At 45.2% G+C, this 21,908-nt stretch overlaps 1 protein-coding gene across 1 annotated transcript in view; it reads right to left on the bottom strand.

Moving 5' to 3' along the window:
* The window catches only part of ITFG1 (integrin alpha FG-GAP repeat containing 1), a 267,878-nt gene that overhangs the window by 22,756 nt on the left and 223,214 nt on the right, over positions 1-21,908 (bottom strand). The gene's annotated exons all lie outside the window — the stretch shown is intronic.

The following is a 21,908-nucleotide window of genomic DNA, read 5'->3' as shown; positions in this document are numbered from 1 at the left end:
TTTACACTTTTCTTATGCAATATTATAGCCCCTAGGGGGGGCTATAACATTGCATGTACTGATATTTTACACTGATTGATCCATTCCTATGGAGATGGATCAATCAGTGTTTTCGGCGATTGAATGCTCAAGCCTGGATCTCAGGCTTGAAGCATTCATTCGGCGATTGGACAGCACAGGAGAAGGTAAGAAGACCTCCTCCTGTGCTACAGCTGTTCGGGATGCCGCGATTATACCGCGTCGATCCCGAACAGCTCCCTGAGCTAGCCGGGCACTTTTACTTTAGTTTTTAGCCGCGCGGCTCAGCTTTGAGCGTGCGGTTAAAGGGTTAATAGCGCACGGCACCGCGATCAGTGCCGCGTGCTATTAGCGGCGGGTCCCGGCTTCACTATGACGCCGGGCCCGCCGCGATATGATGCGGGGTCACCGTGTGACCCCGCGTTATATCACAGGACCGGGACCCAGGACGTACCCATACATCCTGGGTCCTTAAGAGGTTAAGGACTGAGCCCTTTTTTGCACATCTGACCACTGTCACTTTATGCATTAATAACTCTAGGATGCTTTACCAATTATTCTGATTCCGGATTGTTTTTTCGTGACATATTCTACTTTAACATAGTGGTAAATTTTCTTTGTTACTTGCATCCTTTCTTGGTGAAAAATACCCAAAATTTCATTAACATTTTGAAAATGTAGTATTTTTCTAACTTTGAAACTCTCTGTCTCTAAGGAAAATAGACATACCAAATAAATTATATATTGATTCACATATACAATATGTCTACTTTATATTTGCATCATAAAGTTGACATGTTTTTACTTTTGTTAGCCAAACTAACTAAGTAATAGTACCATAGGCCACTATAACATACCATAGGCCCCCTGACGAAGCGGCAAGCGAAAACGCGTTCGGGGTAGGTGAGCTGTCCCAGGATAGGGTGCATGACCGTAATCTGTTTGCTTTTTCTATTCCTTTGTCTACCCTGCCCTTCCTTTCTTTGTATTCGATTCTTGTTTTTCATAGTCTCATTTCTTATACATGTTATGTATTTGCATATTGACATATTTCATATGATACGCCACCATTTTGAATGAGACCTTTTGTATTTTGTACATTCTGTTTAGTCATACGGGACATTCTCATCATTCTTTTGCAGTGTGTGCTGCATGACCACCGATCTATTGTTGTTATGTAACTTTTTAACACAAGTTTTTATTGTCCTTTCAATAAAGTATATGAATTTTGTCCATATTTGGCCTCATTGTTTTTGGTGAGAGTATGTTTTTACTTTTGGAAGACATCAGAGGGCTTCAAAGTTCAACAGCTATTTTCCAATTTTTCACAACATTTTCAAAATCGGAATTTTTCAGGGACCAGTTCAGGTTTGAAGGGTCTTCATATTAGAAATACCCCACAAATGACCCCATTATAAAAACTGCAGCCCTCAAAGTATTCAAAATTACATTCAGAAAGTGTGTTGAGCCTTTAGATGTTTCACAGGAATAGCAGCAAGGTGAAGTAGAAAATTCAAAATCTTCATTTTTTTATACTCACATGTTCTTGTAGACCCAGTTTTTGAATTGCGTCTACAAGAGAAATCCCCCCAAAATTTGTAATCCAATCTCTCTCGAGTAAGGAAATACCTCATATGTGGATGTCAAGTGCTCTGTGGACGCACTACAAGGCTCAGAAGGGAAGGAGCGATAATGGGATTTTGGAGAGTGAGTTTTTCTGAAATGGCTTTTGGGGGGCATTTCACATTTAGGAAGCCCCTATGGTGCCAGAACAGCAAAAAAAAAAAAAAAAAAAAACAACAAAAAAACATGGCATACTATTTTGGAAACTAGACCCCTCAAGGAACGCAACAAGGGGTCCGCAGAGCCTTAAAGGGGTTCTCCGGTGCATAGACATCTTATCCCCTATCCGAAGGATAGGGGATAAGATGCCTGATCGCGGGAGTCCGGCCGCTGGGGACCCCTGTGATCTTGCACGCGGCACCCCGTTTGTAATCAGTCTGATTACTGTCAATCACGGGGCCGGCAGCGTGTGACGTCACGCCTCCGCCCCCGTGTGACCTCACACCTCCGCCCCCGTGTGACCTCACACTCCGCCCCTCAATGCAAGTTTCTGGGAGGGGGCATGACAGCTATCACGCCCCCTCCCGTAGGCTTGCATTGAGGGGCGGAGCGTGACGTCACACGGGGTGGAGGCGTGACGTCACACGCCGTCGGCCCTGTGGTCGCCGGTAATCAGACCTGGAGCGAACACACTCAGGGGACTGCACACTCAGGGGACAGCAAAAGAAAAACCCACATGGCATACCATTTTGGAAACTAGAGCCCTTGAGGAACGTAACAAGGGGTACAGTGAGCATTTACCCCCACTGGTGTCTGTCAGATCTTTGGAACAGTGGGCTGTACAAAATTTTTAATTTGCACAGCCCACTGTTCCAAAGATCCGTCAGACACCAGTGGGGTGTAAATTCTCACTGCACCCCTCATTACATTCCGCGAGGGGTGTAGTTTCCAAAAATGCAAATCACCTCAAATGTACATGGTGCACTCTCCCTTCTGGGCCTTGCTGTGCACCGCCAGAGCACTTTGCACCCACATATGGGGTATCTCCGTAGTCGGGAGAAATTGCATTACAAATTTTGGGGGGCTTTTTTCCCATTTACCTCTTGTCAAAATGAAAGGTATAGGGCAACACCAGCATGTTAGTGTAAAAAAAATTTTTTTTACACTAACATGCTGGTGTAGACCCCAACTTCCCCTTTTCATAAGGGGTGAAAGGAGAAAAAGCCCCCCAAAATTTGTTAGGCAATTTCTCACGAGTACGGAGATACCCCATATGTGGCCCTAAACTGCTGCCTTAAAATACGACATGGCTCCAAAGTGAGAGCGCCATGTGCATTTGAGGCCTGAATTAGGGATTTGCATAGGGGTGGACATAGGGGTATTCTACGCCAGCGATTCCCAAACAGGGTGCCTCTAGCTGTTGCAAAACTCTCAGCATGCTTGGACAGTCAACGGCTGTCCAGCAATACTGGGAGTTGTTGTTTTGTAACAGCTGGAGGCTCCATTTTGGAAACAGTGGCGTACCAGACGTTTTTCATTTTTATTGGGGAGGGGGGCTGTGTAGGGGTATGTGTATATGTAGTGTTTTTTACTTATTTTATTTTGTGTTAGTGTAGTGTAGTGTTTTTAGGGTACAGTCACACAGGCGGGGGATTACAGCGAGTTTCCCGCTGCGAGTTTGAGCTGCCGCGCAAAATTTGCTGCATCGCAAACTTGCAGCCTGATACTCACTGTAAGCCCCCTGCCCATGTGAATGTACCCTGTACATTCATAGGGGGGGGGGGGGAACCTCCAGCTGTTGCAAAACTACAACTCCCAGCATGCACGGTCTATCAGTGCATGCTGGTAGTTATAGTTTTGCAACAGCTGGAGGCACACGGGTTGGGAAACACTGAGTTAGGAAACAGACAATGTTTCCCAACCAGTGTGCCTCCATTTGTTGCAAAACCACAACTCCCAGCATGCCCAGGCAGCCGAAGGGCATATTGGGAGTAGTGGTTACGCAACAGCTGGATGAGAACAGTTTGGGGACCACTGTGTAGTGGTGTCCAAGCTGTAGCCCTCCAAATGTTGCAAAACTACAACTCCCAGTATGCCAAAACTGTCCAGGCATGCTGGGAGTTGTAGTTCTGCAACATCTGAAGGGCCAGATGTTACAGAACCACAACTCCCAGCATGCCTGGACAGTAAGGGCATGCTGAGGATGTGTAGTTTTGCAACATCTGGAAGTGCACAGTGGTCTCCAAACTGTGGACCTCCAGATGTTGCAAAACTGCAACTCCCAGCATGCCCAGACGCCAAGGGCTGTCTGGGCATGTTGGGAGTTGTAGTATACAGGGTCCTATTGCAGCAATGCATGTCGCTTTACTGTCCGTGACAGCCGGGATCAAGCAAAATTATCGAGTGGTCGGGTCCCAGAAACCCGGTCAGCCCGGTATCGCCGCAGATCGCAGGGGCGATTTCCCTAGCGATTTGCGGCCCCCCCTACATGGCCCCCCTCGGCGTTTGCCCTGGATGCCTGCTGAAGCATTTCAGCAGGCATCCGTTTCCGATCTCTGCCCGGGGTGCGGCAGAGACTGGAGAAACACCAGGACTTACTAGTATGTCCTGGGTCCTTAAAGCCCAGGGTGCCAGGACGTTCTAGTACGTCCTGGGTCCTTAAGGGGTTAAAGAGGCACTGTCTAAAAACTTTTCATATATTGCAGGACTCATTATAATATGACATTTCACAATATACACCTGTTAAAAAAAAATTACATTTTCACCTGAAATTCAAGCTCAAAATAGCCACCACTAGGGGTAGCCTGTCTTTTAGCCAGACAGACTTGTCTAGATTTTACAGCATACTGGATACTGGCCGTAAAGCATACTGGTATCCAGTATAGGAAATTTCTATTGAGTGTATGCAAAACTACAGATAAAGGATGTGTGGACATGCTGGGAGCTGTAGTTTTAAAACAGCTGGACGCAACACTAACAGTTATTTACAAACATTGCAGCTTCAGTTGTTAGTAAACTACAACTCCCAGCATGCTGAAATAGTCAAAGCTTTCTCGGACTCCTGAATGACAAAGAAGTTGATCAGACATTCAGGAGTCTGTGAAAGATGAATGACACACATAGTGACAGCTATGCTGATTAGCATCCAGCTTTACTAGGAGAAGATAGAACATGTATTCATAAAAATACTGTACTTTTATCTAAAAAATCCTTGCACTAATTTTATAAAGATCCATTCTTATATTTATACATTTTATCCTGTTATGAATTCACCATAATGTCTTCTGATTACTGCAGGCAAGCTCCAAGTATCTTCCTCTGACACATGACACAGCATAAAACCAGAGAGGAAAGGGTTACAGAGTAGAGAGTACTGATTGGCTGACTGCCCAGTCTTGCTCCTGTGAGGGAGACAGACTGACACGCCCCCTCCAGCCTGCACAATGAAAAAGTAACTCACCAGCAGATAAATGCTTATATCTCTGAATATATAGGTCCGAGACACATAAAATTATATGCACATGATCAGGATTGGGTCCCGAGTAACATATTACCTTTTTTTTTTTTTTTTTTGCACTATGACAGGTACGCTTTAAAGACTCAGGATGCAGGGCGTATGCATACGCCCTGTGTCCTGAAGAGGTTAATACAAAATGTACAAACTGTCAGATGTTTGCAAAAATAACAAAAAAACTAACAAACAAAAAAAAAACACAATTCAAAAAAGAACATAAAGTCGCTCAACACAACTTATATACCAAGAGGTTTCTTCAAATTTAACACAAAATGCCACAGCAGTCTCCGATTTATTTAACCCCTTCATGACAGGTATCTTTCATACTTCATACTTTTTCTGTTATGACTTGTTGCAAAGTAATGTATAGCCAGAAACCAGCTTCTGGAAGTAAGTGTTTCTGGGGAATTCTGGAGCACAACTCATGGACAATGACCTTTCAAGGACCATGCTGCAACTGGCTTCTGGATATGCCAATTTCTATGAGATTCAAATCATGTATCGTGAGGACCACTCCAAAACCTTCCAGAACTGTTTCTGAAACCAAGCCTTGGTCTTCTTTGAAGTTTGCTTTGTATCACTATCCTGCTGGAAGGTCAAATTACACCCAAGCTTCAGCTTCCTGGAGAAAGCATGAAGTAATCATAATACTTGACAGAATCCATCTTGTCCTTCCCTTACTGCAGATTTTCTGTGCCAGAGGAAGCAAAGCAGCCCTGAGCATCAATGAGCAACCTCTATGCATCACTGACAGAGTGTTTTTATTTCCCCCCTAGACATACTAATAAGCCATAGGCTCAAAGAGGGAGATTTATCAAAACCTGTCAAAAAGAAAAGTTGCTGAGTTGCCTAAAGCAACCAATCAGCTCGCTTCTTGAATTTCTGAAAATGCCTCTGAAAAATGAAATAAGTGATCTGATTGGTTTCTATGGGCAACTCACCAACTAGAGATGAGCAAATTTTAGAAAAATTTGATTCGGACGATTCACCAAATTTTCTGAAAAAATTTGGTTTGGTCCGTATTTATTTGCGGCGAATTGCTGTTAAAAACTTCTATATCTGGGCTACAGAGAGTCTCAATAGGAGTGTAGAACACTTTGCCTTGCCGTAACACGCATAGGGAGTGTCAGTGAAATAATACTCTTATTCAGTATGACATGCAGATTACAGGCATCGTTATTAGAATCACTATCGCAGAGCGGCACAATGACAGAGCCTGGAGGTGGCATCAGTATGAGGAGACCATATAGCGGCAGAATGACACAGCCTGGAGGTGGGGGCAGCATGAGGAGACCATATAGTGGCTTAATGACACAACTTGGAGTTGGCAGAAGCATGAGGAGACCATATAGCAGCTGGATGACACAGCCTGGAGGTGTTGGAAGCATGAGGAGACTATATAATCGCTGAATGACACAGTGTGGAGGTGGTGGTAGCATGGAGAGACCATATAGTGGCTGAATGACCCAGCCTGGAGGTGGCAACAAAAATTAAAGATATTTTTTAACATTTAAATTGAAGATTTCAAATAGATGAACCAAAAAAGTTTTATTTAAAGTGCCAGCATGAGGAGACCACATGGCAGCACAGTGACACAGCCTGGAGGTGGCAGCAGCATGAGGCGACCATAATCTGGCAGAATGACACAGCCTGGAGTTGATGGCAGCAAGAGGAGACCATATAGTGGCTGAATGACACAATGTGGAGTTGTCGGCAGCAAGAGGAGACCATATAGAAACAGAATATGTCGGCAGATAAGAACCATTTGGCTCATCTACTCTGCCCAATAATCTGAATACTATGAATAGTCCCTGGCCCTATCTTATATGAAGGATAGCCTTATGCTTATCCCATGCATGCTTAAACTCCTTCCCTGTATTTGCAGCGACCACTTCTGCAGGAAGGCTATTCCATGCATCCACTACTCTCTCAGTAAAGTAATACTTCCCGATATTACTTTTAAACCTTTGCCCCTCTAATATAAAACTATGTCTTTTGGTAGTTTTTCTTCTTTTAAATATGCTCTCCACCTTTACTGTGTTGATTCCAGTTATGTATTTAAAAGGCTCTATCATATCCCCTCTGTCTCTTCTTTCTTCCATGCTATACATGTTAAGGTCCTTTAAACTTTCCTGGTAAGTTTTATCCTGCAATCCATGTACTAGCTTAGTAGCTCTTCTCTGAACTCACTCTAGAGTATCTATATCCTTTTGGAGATAGGGTCTCCAGTACTGCGCACAATACTCCAAGTGAGGCCTCACCAGTGTTCTGCTAGCATATCCTGCTGCTCTATTACATTTAGGGCTGCAACGATTTTTCGATAAAATTGATAAAATTCGATAACGGGATTCGTTGTCGACGAATCCAAGTATCGAATAATCGTCCGATTCGTTGTCTGGGTGCCGGCGGTCATAAGGCTGCTGCAGGCACCAGCGGTCATAAGGCTGCCCCAGCACACGGTCAGATGCTAGGCAGCAGCCTCTGTTCATGTCCCTGTCCCACCCTTCGCTGACCCACTGCTTACCAGTGCTGCTGCTTCTCTCCTCTCCTCCCCTGCCGCTTTTGGACGCTCTGTACATTGTGCCTCCATTTTATGGAGTCTCAGCCTGGCCTGGAGGACCTCACCCGTACTACTGCCGCCGGCAGGCCAGTTTCCTGCTGTTTAATGCCGTATTGCATGTTGACACACACATGGGGGCATCTGCAGAGCATTGCACCCTAGTGTCATCAACAGACACTAGGTTGCAATGCTCTGCACATACTACCACGTATATATGTGTACTACATACACACTTACACTACTAAACACATGGGTGTATGTGCAGAGCATTGCCCCCTTGTGTCTGTAGTAGACACTAGGATGCAATGCTCTGCACATACCCCCATGTGTATAGTAGTGTAAGAGTGTACTACATACACACTGTTATTCATATGGTAGTATGAGCAGAGCATTGCATCCTAGTGTCTGTACTACAGACACTAGGATGAAATGCTCTGCACATACCCCCATGGGTAAAGCAGTGTGTATGCAGCACATATGGGGGGGGGCTGTGCAGAGCATTTGCACCCTAGTGTTTGTAGTAATACAGTGTCTGTACTACAGACTCTGTCATGTGTATAGGAGTGCTATATAAAAAGCATAAAGTAAAAAAATAAAATGTAAATAAAAGCATTCCCCAATAAAAATTACCCCCCCCCCCTTTTCCTATTGCTATACAAAAAAAGTTAAAAAAAAATATGTTTTACATATCTGATGCTGCCGCATGGCTAACTGTCTGAAATATTGGCTGAACTATTAAAATGAAAGGTTAGTAAATCATTAACATTTTATTTTAATAGTTCAGATAGTTACCCAAGCGGCAATATCAAATTGACACTGGTTTCTATACAGGATCATTAATAATGATCCTGTACAGCAACCGGCATAAACGTAAAAAAAAAAAGGAAGTCCAAAATTGCTGCTGTTTGGTCACATCACATGCTTGAAAAATTTAGTATGGCCATTGTACATTTATTTTTCAAGTAGAATCAGCTGAACCCCTTTTTTGGGGCATTTAGATTTTTTTTCCCCGATTAATCAATGAAATAATCGGCAACTAATCAATTATTAAAATAATCGTTAGCTGCAGCCCTAATTACATTGTTACTGTATAGAAAGAAATGATAGCACGGCACTCACCCTTATTCCAGTTTTATTTTCGATCACGTTGCGGTACATGCAGAGATCACACCAGTATAGTGGGAGCGGGGAGAGAAAGGAAAGTGGGCTCAGCGGAGCCCGTGCAGCAACGTTTCGCGGTAAAAACCGCTTGGTCACTCAATAGGCGTGACCAAGCATTTTTTACCGCGAAACGTTGCTGCACGGGCTCTGCTGAGCCCACTTTCCTTTCTCTCCCCGCTCCCACTGTACTGGCGTGATATCTGCATGTACCGCACCGTGATCGAAAATAAAACTGGAATAAGGGTGAGTGCCGTGCTATCATTTCTTTCTATACAGTATCTATACCTCTGGCTAAGCGCTGAGCACCACACACAGTAACAGTACAGGATTCCCGATCAATGCTATCAGCCTGCAACACCCAGTGCCGAACACTATCCTCTTTGTAGTCTACCTAATTACATTGTCTTCCTACCTTTAAGTCTTCTGAAATAATGAATTACTCCTAAATCCTTTTCCTCAGATGCTGAGGTCAGGACTGTGTCAAATATTCTATATTCTGCCTGAGGGTTTTTACACCCCAGGTGCATCATCTTTCACCTATCCACGTTAAATTTCAGTTGCCAGAGTTCTGACCATTCTTCTAGTTTTCCTAAATCCTTTTCCATTCAGCATATCCCTCCAGGAACATCAACCCTGTTACATATTTGTGTCATCAGCAAAAAGACACACCTTACCATCGAGACCTTTTGCAATATCACTAATGAAGATATTAAACAAAATTAGTCCCAGTACAGATCCCTGAGGTACCCTACTGGTAACAAGACCTTGTTCTGAATATTCTCCATTGACTACAACCCTCTGTTGTCTGTCATTCAGCCACTGTCTAATCCACTCAACAATATGGGAGTCCAAGCTCAATGACTGCAGTTTATTGATAAGTCTTCTATGTGGGACAGTGTCAAAAGCCTTACTAAAATCTAGATATGTGATGTCTACTGCCCCTCCGCCATCTATTATTTTAGTCACCCAGTCAAAAAAAATCAATATGATTTGTTTGACACGATCTCCCTAAAGTAAAACCATGTTGTTTTTCATCTTGCAATCCATGGGATTTTAGATGTTCCACAATCCTATCCTTTAGTAGAGTTTCAATTAATTTCCATACTATTGATGTCAGACTTACTGGCCTATAGTTGCTGGATTCCTCCCTACTACCTTTCTTGTGAATGGGCACAACATTTGCTAATTTCCAATCTTCCGGGACGACACCTGTTAACAGTGATTGGTTAAAAAAATCTGTTAACGGTTTTTCTAGCTCACCACTAAGCTCTTTTAATAATTTTGGGTGTATCCCATTAGGCCCCTGTGACTTATTTGTCTTCACTTTAGACAGCAAACTTAGAACCTCTTCCTCTGTAAAGACACATGCATCAAATGATTCATTAGTCTATCTCCCTAATTGAGGTCCTTTTCCTTCTTTTTCTTCTGTAAAAACTGAACAGAAGTATTAATTAAGGCAGTCAGCTAGCCCTTTATTCTCTTCTACATACCTTCCTTCCTTTGTTTTTAATTTAGTTATTCCTATAGTGGCTTAGTGGCTGAATGACACAGCCTGGAGGTGGTGGCAACAGCATGAGGAGACCATATAGTGGCTGAATGACACAGATTGGAGTTGGCGGCAGCAAGAGGAGACCATATAGTGGCTGAATGAGACAGCCTGGAGTTGGTGGCAGCAAGAGGAGACCATATAGTGGCTGAATGACACAGCCTGGAGGTTGTGGCAGCATTAGGAGACCATATGGTGGCAGAATGAGACAGCCTGGAGGTGGCGGAATCATGAGATTATATAGTGGCTGAATGACACAGCCTGGAGCTTGCATCAGCATGAGGAGAACATGTGGCAGTATAAGACAGATTGTAGCTGGCATCAACATGAGGAGAACGTATGGTGGCAGAATGAGACAGCCTGGAGGTGGCATCAGCATGAGGAGAACATATGGTGGCAGAATGAGACAGCCTGTAGCTGGTCTCAGCATGAGGAGAACTTATGTTGGCAGAATGAGACAGCCTGGAGACAGCATCAGCATGAGGAGAACATATGTTGTCAGAATAAGGCAGCCTGGAGGTGGCATAAGCATGAGGAGAACATATGGTGGCAGAATGAGATAGCCTGGAGGTGGCATCAGCATGAGGAGAACACATGGTGGCAGAATGAGACAGCCTGGAGGTGTCTCCAGGAGCATCAGGAGTCCTGAAAGTGACCCGGTGACAGTGTGGGGCGGTGGATGGCAATACCAGTATTCGCTGACAAAGGCGGGTGAAAAAAGGAGAACTTGGCATCAGATGTGTGGCATCAGGGGGGTGGCAGGATCAGAATAGTAGCTGAGGCAGGTAGGCAGAAGAAAACGGTCTCTATTGTAAAAGTGTTAGTGTGCACAAGTATTGAGAATATGCATTACGTAAAACTTAAACTTTTAATAATATTCTTAGGATAAAATATATGTACCCATTTTTTTATTCAACAAAAGGAAAGGTGTGCAAAAAACACCATGTGACACCTAAACCACCAAGTATTGATGTGATGGAAAGACCTCTAAAAGGTGGAAGGGAACAACGTATGGTCCATTGTAACAGGTGGAGGTAAAAACTTCCCCTGTAAGGCCCTACTCTCACCCTATTAATTCCCTTCTTGGCAAGTGTTACTTGCCCTAATAAGGGCAGACCCACACAGGAAACACTCCCTAATTCCACCTAAAAACCCTGGGAAATGACAGTGTTCGTAGGTGGAAATAGAGTGAGGTTCCTGTGTGGGATCGGCCTTTTTAGGGCGAGTAACACTTGCCAAGAAGGAAATTAATAATGCAAGAGTAGGGCCTCACAGGGGAAGTTTTTACCCCCACCGGTTACAATGGACCATACGTTGTTCATCTTCCACCTTTTAGAGGTCTTTGCATCACATCAATACTTGGTGGTGTAGGTGGCACATGGTGTTTTTTGCACACCTTTCCTTTTCTTAGATATAAAAAAAATTGGGGTCCATATATTTTATCTTAAGAAAAGTTAAGTTTTAGCTAATGCATATGCTCAATACTTACTTGTGGTCTGATGCGGAGGAATTTCTGCAACTGGGGAGCAGCATCTTAAATATATGTTTTGCACTTTCCATATTTGTCAAGTGTCCATGCCTGATTCATCTTCACAAAGGTCAGTCTCTCCACATTTTCATTGAGAAACGAGTTTTCCTTAGGGTGACTATGGCCCCCGCCGCACTAAACACCCGCTCTGATGGCACACTACTGGCTGTGCAGGACAGCTTTTACAGGGCAAACTCTGCTAGTTGCGGCCGCAAATCAAGTTTGGCTGCCCAGAAGTCCAGCCGGATCTTCAAGGTGTGTTGGCATGGGCATGTCAAGGTATGTCACCACCTGCTGCAGGTCCTGCTCCAGGTTTACCTGCTGCTGATGAGTTGCTTCACTACGCGGGTGAAGAAAGCTACTCATCAGCGACTGTAGACTCAGGCTGCTGCTGATGGAGCTGGTACTACTCCTGCCACCCCACACCTCCCCAGCAGCTATGGCAGTGGAAGGTGAGCGCAGAGGGCCCCCTGAGTCAGACCTGCGAGAGGATGGACGATAGCGCAGATAGGCAACGGCCAACTGACTACGTAGGATGTCTCTGTAGTAGGTCAGTTTGTCCTTCCTCTCAGTGGGTGTAAAAAAGGCCCCTATTTTGTGGCGGTAGCGAATGTCCAATAAGGTGGAGAGCCAGAAGTCATCCCGAATGGTGACAATTTGGCGGTTACTACGCAAGCAAGTGAACATGCATTGTGCCATTTGTGCAAGTGACTCGGAGGGACTCCCTGCCTCCATCTCAACTGCATACTGCCAGTTTGTCTGGGTCCTCTGTCTAGTCTTCCTCATTACCTTCTAGATCCTCTAGTCTTCCTCATTACCCTCTAGCACATGGTGTTTTTTGCACACCTTTCCTTTTCTTAGATATAAAAAAAAATTGGGGTCCATATATTTTATCTTAAGAAAAGTTAAGTTTTAGCTAATGCATATGCTCAATACTTACTTGTGGTCTGATGCGGAGGAATTTCTGCAACTGGGGAGCAGGCTGCACCTGCTCCTCCTCTCCTGTCAGATGACTAGAAAAACCACCCATTTCACAAAACCTAAACTGTGCTCCATTGTCCCCCTCCTCTTCCAGTTCAGCCCCCATAGGGCTCATGTGGCCATGAGATGTAGGCGATGTCTCCAGTGCCCTAATCAGCCATCGTTTCCAACACGTGTTGTAGGAAATGAAGCAGTGGAATGGCGTTGTTCATCCCGTAATCCTGGCGATTGACTTATAATGTGGCTTCCTCAAAAGGCCTGAGCAAACGGCAGGTGTGACATATGAGCAGCCACTGGTTGACATAGGGGAGTACCCCTATCCGCTTGGATCATCAAGAAATCGGTGATGGCTTTTCTCTGTTCGTTTAGTCAGTCCAATATTTGGAGGGTGGAATTCCAACATGTGGAAACATCGCAAATCAGACTATGTTGGTGGATGCCATTCTGACGCAGCTGCTCAAGGAGGGTGTGCTTTACGGTGTACGAGTGGCTGAAGTGCATGCAAAGTTTCCTTCCCATTGTTAGGATGTCTTGAAGATGGGGGGAACACTTAAGGAACCGCTTGACAACCAGATTGAACAAGCTCAGGCTTCCTTGACGCCTTGCAGACAAGATGTTCCTCCCATCGTTTGTCACAATGGTTCCCATTTCCAGTTTCTGTGGAGCAAGCCATGATTCGATTTCTTGATGAATGACTTTTAGCAGTTCCTCGCCTGTGTGACTCCGTTCTCAAAGGCAAATCATGTGAAGAACAGCATGACACCGCCGTGCCCTGCACACATGGTATGCTGGAGGGGTACTGAGACTTGTCTGTGCAATGGAGGCTGAGGATACGGTGGAGGATGATGAGGTGGAGCCGTACTTGGTCACAGGACCAACGGCCTGAGAGCATGGAGGCGGAAGCAGCGTGACCTGTCCAAGTTGGTGTTGTGGCTGTACAGGAACAACACTCACCCAGTGGGCGGTAAAGGGCATGTATTGTCCCTAACCGTAGTTATAGCTCCACACGTCAGCGCTGCCATGCACTTTGGTACACTGGCAGGCTCAAGGACTGGCTCACCTTCTGTTCCACAAAATTGTGCAGGGCTGGTACTGCCTTTTTCGCAAAGAAATGACGGCTTGGGACTCTCCTCCTCAGCTCTGCACAAGCCATCAGTTCTCGGAATGGTGCGGAGTCCACCACTTGAAAAGGGAGGGACTGCAGCACCAGCAACTTGGAAAGGAGCACATTCAGCTTCTGCACCGTTGGATGAGTGGGCGCATTCTGTTTTCTATTAGACATGGATTCGCTGATGGATTGCTGGCCAATGACTGACTCAAAGTAGGAGGAGCAGGAGCATCTGGAGTGACAGAAGATGGGTACGACAGACAGCTCCCTTAAGCTGAGGTGGTGGAGCCTTAGCTGACTGAAACAGGGAGCGGCATGCCACTGGGTGATGCAACAGACTGGACCACCGCAGTGGAGCCACGGTTCTTCCAGGGCGTTTTATGTTGACGCAGGCCAGTGGTGCCAACATTGGGACCCTGCCCACGCTTCACCTTCTGCCGACACATCTTGCATGTGGCCATGTGGCCTCCGGATGCTTGATGAAAAACTGCCAGACCGCCGAGTAGCTAATTTCCCCCCCAACTGTCCGCACTGATTGACTGCTACTGCTGCCGACTCCAGGAACTCATGTTCCCCTACCTCCCAGGAAGGTAGGCTGCCGGAAAGCAGGTGGTATACCCCAGGGACATTTGGCTCCAGACTTCCCACTTCTGCCACCATGCTGACTGCCAACCATGCTACCACCTTGCTGGCTCAGCTGCTGACTCACAGGCAATCTGCAACCCTCTTCCCCTGATGATGATGAAGCCTCTTCTGCACCCTGGTGTGATCGGATTCATCATCATTGAGTTGTGTCTGCATGTCACTGATGTCCTCCTCAGGTTCCTCAACAGTTTCTGCTTCAGGAGCCTGAACACCACGTCCCACACCACTCTCCTCATCACTACTTGCCTGCATAGCGCAGGATGTCTCCTCCACTTCTTGGCTGTGCAGTAGCTGCTGACTGTCCTCTAGTAGATCGTCCTCACTAAATAGTGGTGCTGAACCAACAGCATATGATACTTCTGAGGGGGAGGGAACAGCATAGGACAGAGGTAATGGGAGGAAAAAAGACTGCTCCTGGGCCATGTCAACTGAGGGCTGTGTCTGAAGAAGCCACCGACTGTTGACTGGTGGTGTCAGATGTCACTTGTGATGAAGTGGATTACCGAGTTAACCAATCGATGACGGCAGATGGGTTGCTGGTCGAGACACGACCGAAGGCCGATACCAGGAGCTCAGGCCTCTCGCTGCTGCCACTCCTCTGTGCACGTTCTGGCACTTCTCTGCCTGACATACTTATACACCAGCTGAGTGCATATATGTTACACTTATGAGAGGAGGACAATACGCTCCACTACCCTTAAAACTGTAGACGGCTACAGAAACAAGTGTGTAACTTTGGCTTGGCCTTCACAGTAACTAGGCCCAAATTAGTTTAACAGGAAAATATATAAAGGACACCATGTAGATGTACGTACAGTTATGAGAGGTGGACAATATGCTCCACTACAAACTGGGTAAAGCTACAAAAACAAGTGTGTAGCTTTGGCTGGCCTTTCACAGTAACTATGCCCAAATTAGTTTAACAGGAAAATATATAAAGGACACACGTAGGAGTACCTACAGTTTAGACTTTTGAGGGCTGGACAATACGCTCAGCTTAAAACTGTATAAGGCTATAGAAACAAGGGTGTAGCTTTGGCTGGCCTTTCACAGTAACTAGGCACAAATTAGTTTTTCAGGAAAAAACAAAAAATGTACACCACGTAGGTGTACCTACAGTTTACATTTATGAGGGCTGGACAATACGCTCAGCTTAAAACTGTATAAGGCTACAGAAACAAGGGTGTAGCTTTGGCTGGCCTTTCACAGTAACTAGGCCAAAATTAGTTTTTCAGGGAAAAGAAAAGTACGGTACCTATGTAAGCACAGGTTACACTTATAAGAGGACAATAAGCTCCGCTACGCAACTTGTATTAGGCACTGTAATCAGGTGACTATGGCTTTATGTGCTCACCCTAACTGGCCCCTGTTAGCTTTACAGTTGCAGCAACTGCAGCAGTACAAAATCGCTGTGTAGTAGAGCCCAGTACAGTACAATTAGGCACTAATAGCAGGTGACAATGGCTTTTACTGCTCTGCCTGACTGGCTCCTTTAAATGGGCACTGTCAGATACAAAAACATTTGATATGTTGTAAAGCATGCAAAACCAATAGGTTTTGCAATTGCTTTAATTAGAAAATGTTCAGTATTTCATACTGAAAAAGCCAGTCAAACAACTGCCACCCTTGCCTGCTTGGACACATACCAGTCCTGCTGTGTCCATGTGCTATGGACACACTTCCTTGATTGACAGCTGTGAGCGCAGGGCTCACAGCTGGAGGAAATTTTTTTTGCACGTACGGCACTGACCGTGCGGTTTAATTAACGATACATTTTTATAATTTGGACATTTCCACACTCGGCAATACCATATATGTTTATTTTTATTCACACAGTTTTTTTTTAAATGGGAAAAGGGGTTATTCAAACTTTTTTTTAGGGAAGGGGCTAAATTATCTTTATTAACTTTTTTTTCCCCATTTTTTTTTTTTTGCAATGTTATAGGAAGCCATTGATCAATGATTCTGCCGCTTGACTGCTCATGCCCGGACCTCAGGGACTGAGCAGTCATTTGGCGATCGGAGAGTGAGGAGGAAGGTAGGGGACCCTCCTGCTGTTTTACAGCTGTTTGGGATGCCGCGATTTTGCTGCTGCGATCCCGAACAGCTCCCTGAGCTAACCAGCATTCCTTTACTTTCACTTGAGACGCGGCATTAAAATTTGAACGCTGCGTCTAAAGGGTTAATAGTGCACCGCACCGCGATCAGTGCCGTGCGCTATTAGTCACTGGTCCTGGCCGTTGTTAGAAGCCGGGCCCGACCCGCTATGATGCAGGGCCACATTGCGGCCCTGCATTATAGAAAGGGAGTGGGCGAAGGGCGTACAGGTACGTCCTCCGTCCCCAACAGGTTAAACTCAACTGGAGCAAGTAACAGGTGTGGGCAATATAAAAATCACACCTGAAAGCAGATAAAAAGGAGAGAAGTTCACTTATTCTTTGCCTTGTTTGTCTGTGTGTGCCACACTAAGCATGGACAACAGAAAGAGGAGAAGAGAACTGTATGAGGAGTTGAGAACCAAAATTGTGGAAAAATATCAACAATCTCCAGGTTACAAGTCCATCTCCAGAGATCTAGATTTGCCTTTGTCCACAGTGAACAACATTATAAAGAAGTTTGCAACCTATGGCACTGTAGCTAATCTCCCTGGGCGTGGACGGAAGAGAAAAAAATGCAGGATAGTCTGGATGGTGGGTAAGCAGCCCCAAACAAGTCCCAAATATATTCAAGCTGTCCTGCAGGCTCAGGCAGCGTCAGTGTCAGCGCAAACTATCCGTCTACATTTAAATAAAATGAAACGCAATGGCAGGAGACCCAAGTGGACCTCCCTGCTGACACAGAGACATAAAAAAGCAAGACTACATTTTGCCAAAATGAACTTGAGTAAGTCAAAATCCTTCTGGGAAAATGTCTTGTGGCCAGATGAGATCAAGACAGAGCTTTTTGGTAAAGCACATCATTCTACTGTTTACCGAAAATGGAACGAGGCCTACAAAGAAAAGAACACAGTACCTACAGTGAAATCTGGTGGAGGTTCAATGATGTTTTGGGGTTGTTTTGATGCCTCTGGCACTGGGTGCCTTGAATGTGTGCAAGGCATAATGAAATCTGAGGATTACCAACGGATTTTGGGTCGCACTGTACAGCCCAGTGTCAGAAAGCTGGGTTTGCGTCAAATAGCACCCAGAAAAGGATGGCAACAAAGAACTGGAGAGTTCTGAAGTGACCAGCAATGAGTCCAGATCTAAATCCCATTGAACACCTGTGGAGAGATCTTAAAATTGCTGTTAGGAAAAGGCGCCCTTCCAATAAGAGAGACCTGGAGCAGTTTTCAAATGAAGGGTGGTCCAACATTCCTGCTGAGAGGTGTAAGAAGCTTATTGATGGTTATAGGAAGCAATTTCAGTTAATTTTTACAAAGGGTGTGCAACCAAGTTAAGGGTGCCAGTAATTTTGTCCAGCCCAATTTTGGAGTTTGGTGTGACATTATGTCCAATTTGCTTTTTTTAGTTTCAATACACACAAAGGCAATAAACATGTGTATAGCAAAACATGTGTTACATTTACGGCCATGACTGTATATAAGGCTGTGACATCACAGGGGTGGCTAGCTGTTGATTCAGGGTCATCCCGCCTACCCGCCTTCCCAGAGTTCCTTGCCCCATGTCCTCACATGCAGATCTGCCATTTTAGATGCCCTAGAGCCTGGACCGCACGAAATGGAGTTTGATGAAGCGACTTGTGCGATCAAATCACAGCGATTTTTGGATTTGTTACGAAGCTAATTTTTCCTGGAATTCGTAATGATTTCGGATTCATCAGATTCGATTTGCTCATCCCTATCAGAAACGTTTCCGTTGGACAGGTTTTGACCCCTTAAGGACCAAGCCCATTTTCAACTTAAGGACCAGAGCATTTTTTGCACATCTGACTACTGTCACTTTGAGCATTAATAACTCTGCGATGCTTTTACTTATGAATTTGATTCCGAGAATGTTTTTTCGTGATATATTCTACTTTAACATAGTGGTAAATTTTCATCAATACCTCATTTCTTGGTGAAAAATTTGAAAATGTAGCATTTTTCTAAAATTTGAAGCTCTCTGCTTGTAAGGAAAATAGACATACCAAATAAATTATATATTGATTGACATATACAATATGTCAACTTTATGTTGGCATCATAAAGTTGACATGTTTTTACTTTTGGAAGACATCAGAGGGCTTCAAAGTTCAGAAGCAATTTTCAAATTTTTCACAAAATTTTCAAAATCTGAATTTTTCAGGGACCAGTTCAGCTTTTAAGTGGATTTGAGGGGCCTTTATATTAGAAATACCCCATAAATGACCCCATTCAAAAAACTGCACCCCCTCAAAGTATACAAAATGACATTCAGAAAGTCTGTTGACCCTTTAGGTGTTTCACAGGAATAGCAGCAAAGTGAAGAAGAAAATTCAAAAGCTCAATTTTTTACTCTAACATGTTCTTGTAGGCCCAGTTTTTGAACTGGGTCCACAAGGAAAAAAATAAAATAAAATGTGTAACCCAATTTCTCTCAAGTAAGGAAATACCTGATTATGTGAATGTAAAGAGCTCTGTGGGTGCACTTAGTGCTGGGCGGTATGACCAAAAATGCATATCACGATATTTAACGATATCCAACCCCCCACCGCCACCACCACGCTGGGGAACTAATCATATGTGACCCGCGGGCACCCATCCTCCTGTGAGTTGCCGGCGCTTTAAATAAATGAGTTGCGTTCTGCGGCGCTGGAAATGATTAAAGGACATCTGTACTGATGAATTTTACATATTCCTGTGCCCACAAAAATAAATAAAATAAACTTTGACTAACCTTCCTACTTTCCCCCGGTATCAGCCTCACGGTCCTCCGCTGCGATCCTCATGCTTTTTCCTGGGGACGGCAACATCACAGAGCCATCAGCATATCACCCGCCGCATCGATGTCCTGCCTGATTAGTTCCCTGATGTGGGGGATAGCGCAGCGCTGTGGCTGATAATTGATTGGGGAGGGGGGGGGGGGGTTTAGAGAAGACAGGAAAAATTCATATCGTACAGAAAAAAACTGTATACCGCCCAGCACTAGGTGCACTAAAGAGCTCAGAAGAGAAGGAGCGACAATGGGATTTTGGAGAGTGAGTTTTTATGAAATGGTTTTTGGGGGGCATGTCACATTTAGAAAACCCCTTTGGTGCCAGAACAGCAAAAAAAACATGGCATACTAATTTGGAAACTACACCCCTCAAGGAATGTAACAAGGGGTACAGCGAGATTTGTTTCACTAAAATGCTGGTTGTACCCCAATTTTTTCATTTTCACAAGGGGTAATAGGAGAAAGAGCCTCCCAAAATTTGTAACCCCATTTCTTCTGAGTATGGAAATACCCCATATGTGGATGTAAAGTGCTCTGCTGGCGCACTACAATACTCAAAAGAGAAGGCGCCCCATTGAGCTTTTGCAGAGAGAATTTGGTTGGAATAGAAGTCGGTGGCCTTGTGCGTTTACATAGCCCCCCGTGTTGCCAGAACCTTGGACCCCCCCACATGTGACCCCATTTTGGAAACTACACCCCTCACAGAATTTGATAAGGGGTGCAGTGACCATTTACACCCCACTGGCTCACTATACCCCTTGTTACGTTCTGTGAGGGGTGTAGTTTACAAAAATGTGGGTATTTATTGTTTTGCGTTTATGTCAGAACCTCTGTAAAATCAGCCACCCCTGTGCAAATCACCAATTTAGGCCTCAAATGTATATAGTGCGCTCTCACTTCTGAGCCATGTTCAGTGCCATAGAGCACTTCACATCCACATATGGAGTATTTCCGTACTCAGGAGAAATTGCGTTACAAATTTTGGGGGTCTTTTTTCCTTTTACCGCTTGTGAAAAATTAAAAGTATGAGGACAAGCAGGGCTCTGTGCACTGAGGACAAGCAGGGCTCTGTGCACTGAGGACAAGCAGGGCTCTGTGCACTGAGGACAAGCAGGGCTCTGTGCACTGAGGACAAGCAGGGCTCTGTGCACTGAGGACAAGCAGGGCTCTGTGCACTGAGGACAAGCAGGGCTCTGTGCACTGAGGACAAACAGGGCTCTGTGCACTGAGGACAAGCAGGGCTCTGTGCACTGAGGACAAGCAGGGCTCTGTGCACTGAGGACAAGCGGGGCTCTTTACACTGAGGACAAGCAGGGCTCTGTACACTGATGACAAGCAGGGCTCTGTACACTGAGGACAAGCAGGGCTCTGTACACTGAGGACAAGCAGGGCTCTGTACACTGAGGACAAGCAGGGCTCTGTACACTGAGAACAAGCAGGGCTCTGTGCCCTGAGGACAAGCAGGACTCTGTGCCGAGGACAAGCAGGGCTATGCACACTGAGGACAAGCAGGGCTCTGTGCAGTGAGGATAAGCAGGGCTCTGTGCAGTGAGGACAAGCAGGGCTCTGTTCAATGAGGATAAGCAGGGCTCTGTGCACTTAGGACAAGCAGTTCTCTTTACACTGAAGAAAAGCAGGGCTCTGTTCATTGAGAATAAGCAGGGCTCTGTGCAGTGAGGAAAAGCAGGGCTCTATGCACTGAGGACAAGCAGGGCTCTGTGCACTGATGCCAAGCAGGGCTCTGTACACTGAGGACAAGCAGGGCTCTGTACACTGAGGACAAGCAGGGCTCTGTACACTGAGGACAAGCAGGGCTCTGTACACTGAGGACAAGCATGGCTCTGTACACTGAGGACAAGCAGGGCTCTGTACACTGAGGACAAGCAGGGCTCTGTGCACCGAGGACAAGCAGGGCTCTGTGCACTGAGGACAAGCAGGGCTCTGTGCACTGAGGACAAGCAGGGCTCTGTGCTCTGAGGACAAGCAGGGCTCTGTACACTCAGGACAAGCAGGGTTCTGTGCAGTGAGGCTCTGTGACATGTTTACAGCTCATACAGCAGGATAACTGACAGGCCAGGAGTCTGCATTGAGCCCTTTTTGTCCAGCCCTCAGTTCCTGTATTTGGACTCCTCAAGAGCTGCAGGGACAGCATTTTTTCATCCAAAAATATACACATTTTTTTAACCAATTTATATTACAATTATACAAATAATGGTATTATCTACATTATATAAAATGTTTTTGTTAATGACAGGTACATTTTAAAGAACCACTAACCCTGCAGTGGCAAGCTTTCAACAGCGCAGCATGTATAAAAATGAAGATGCCAATATTAAGTGTGCATATTAAAGTGAATGCTTCTCAGTACTAAATATGTGTGACGGTATAC

The sequence above is a fragment of the Hyla sarda genome, chromosome 6 (genome assembly GCF_029499605.1).
Source record: "Hyla sarda isolate aHylSar1 chromosome 6, aHylSar1.hap1, whole genome shotgun sequence".
Taxonomy (NCBI): domain Eukaryota; kingdom Metazoa; phylum Chordata; class Amphibia; order Anura; family Hylidae; genus Hyla; species Hyla sarda.
Note: the sequence above shows the minus strand (reverse complement) of the source record. Positions and strands in the feature narration are given on the sequence as shown.